Source organism: Lemur catta, chromosome 7 (assembly GCF_020740605.2).
Source record: "Lemur catta isolate mLemCat1 chromosome 7, mLemCat1.pri, whole genome shotgun sequence".
NCBI lineage: Eukaryota > Metazoa > Chordata > Mammalia > Primates > Lemuridae > Lemur > Lemur catta.
Genome location: NC_059134.1, coordinates 27852199 through 27854843, shown reverse-complemented (window position 1 = coordinate 27854843; position 2645 = coordinate 27852199).

Genomic DNA, 2645 nt, shown 5'->3' with positions numbered 1-2645 from the left:
AAGAAAAATCTATAAGGAGATCTGAAACCATCAAAAGGAAGCAAGAATAAATCAAGTAGAAACAAGGATTTAACGTACTGTCAGTACATGATTGCCATTTGGAAATTTTATATACCTTAAGTTTAAGATAAATTATTTTCTATAAAGAAGCCCTTAGAGAACTAAGAAATACAACACTATCAACAAAACAGCCAAGAACACCAATTCCTCAACTAGCTCATCTTTAAAGTTTTTCTAAGAAAAAAAATCTTTTTAAAACTTTGAAACACTTAAGAAATAAATGAAACCCCATTATGCAACTTAAGTGGAAAAGATCCTGATATGGGACAGTAAATTACACCAAGCACCACTTTTAAAAAACGTTATTTACAAAGAGCAAAACATTTCGGGAGACAGTAATTCTAAAATGTGGCTCACAAGTTGCACACTTTAAGTTGATATTAATCAAACCTATATTGTACTTACCGAAAAAAGCTCTTTAGCCTCAACAAAAAGTAGGCCAGAGTCAGAAGACCAGCTTTCTGTTTCCAAATCTCACCCACACCTGTTTGTGAGTTCTAGGCTGAAGTTTATATAAGCCTGGGCCCTAAAGGCTGATTAGTGTTTCACCTTACACAGGTGTTGTCCATTAGGATAATCATAGTTTTTTTTCCAGGTCTCCCTCAGATTGTTCCTCAGCATAAGTAGTTTCGTTATTTAAACTGTTTAAAAATTTTCAAACTGGATTTTGTATCTTCTATTTTTGCTATTAAAATCTTATCTTTCATGACATGGAGTAAGAATCAAGCCTTCTTCCATAACCTAATATCCTACATTCCAATAATTCTGTCTCTAATTCTGTTAACATATTAAAGAATTTTGTCTTGGATCTTTCACAAAACTTAAAACAACTTTCTTTGAACAGTCATCGTGTTGACTACACATATTTTTTTTACTTAAATGTTTATTTGTATATTAAATGTTAGAGATCTAAGTTTATCTGGTCTCACTAGTTCTGAAAGGGTGGGTCAGTAACTGCCAACCTGGTTTGAACTCACTGGATTGCGTGTTTAAAATGCAGATTCTTAAAAAAAAAAAAAAAAAAGCAGACTCTTGGGCCTTATCCCAGATCTGCTGAAGCAATTCTTCTAAAGGTTAAGGCCTGGGAATTAGTATTTAACAAGTTCCTCTCAGGTGATTCTTATAATCACTTAAATTTAAGAATCATCATACCTTATATATGTAAGTCTTTTAACATCCAGATTAGTGGTCATTCAGTTTCTTCACCAGTGAAAAAGAATTCACTCTTACAAGGAAGTCCATTTCACTGCTTAGAAGCTCCAAATACCAGTCAGTCCCTCCTTTCTACGTGGAACTAAGTCCACCTCTGATTTTCTATATGTGCAGCCTAGTTTTTCCCTCTGGAACTATACAGATTACATCTAATCTTCCATCATATGATGACATTTCAAATATAGCTATTCAGCCTCCTCTGAGTCTTCTCTTTGTGGAGCCTAAAGATTCTCAGCTTTTTAACAGTTCTTCCTATAGACATGTTACTCAGACAGCTCACCATGCTGGCTACCCATATCTATATCAGTTTCAGGTGTGGGAGTAATCCTCTTTTTTTTTTTTTTTTTTTTTTTTTTAAGTGCAGGGGCCCAGACTTGCACACACTGCTCCAGCTGTGCTCCACCCACAAAGACTAGTGTGAGACCGTCGTCTCCCTCCCTCTGGAGACTGTATTCTAGGACTCAGCTGACAGGTGGCATTCACCTTGTCAGCAGTGGCATCACACCACTGCCTCACATAGAACTGACAAGTACTCTTTTTCACTAACGCTATCGTTTTGTGACATCTTTCCCTCCCCGCACAGTATAATATTTAAGAACATGGGCTGTGGGGTCAGACAGACCTGGGAGTGAATTGCAACTCACTATGTGTAACCTTGGGCAACTTAAGTTCCTGTCTGTTAAATGGGAGGTACAACAGCGACCCCATACGGTTGTTATCAAAATTACAACAGATAAAGTATTAAAGCACTTGGTCATGTTGGCACCACAGCAGAGTAGTTAAGAAATCACCTATAAAATCAACATTGTGGGATCAAATCCCAGCCCCTAGTTTACTAGAGATTTGGGGAAGTTTCTCAACCTGTCTAATCTTCGAGATCTGCATCTGTAAAAAGGGGGTAAAAAATGTACCTACTGATTCTTTGGAATTAGACTATTGGCTTTGGATGCTAGCTCAATTTATTGTGTGGCCTTAGCTAGTTATTTAACTTCTCTGTGCCTCAATTTCCTCATTTATATAAAAGAGATACACTACCAGTGCCCATCTGTTAGGGTTGTTATGAGAAGTATAAAATGCCTAGAACAGTACCTGGTACTCAGTAAGTGTTCTATAAATAGATTAGGGTAATGTAAATATTTACTTTAATGTTATTAAGACAATATTGTTTTAAAAAATAATAAAGTTTTTGTTATTATAGAACTTGTTTCTATAAATCAACAGGTAAAAATTTACATATATTTAGAGTAGCATATGAATCTGGTAATTACAATCAGAGTAGCATATAAGTCTGGTATACATAGTCAATACGCTTTATATCCTAACCTCTGAAAGTATAAATTACAGCCATTTTGTTCTTATAAAATTAGCATAAG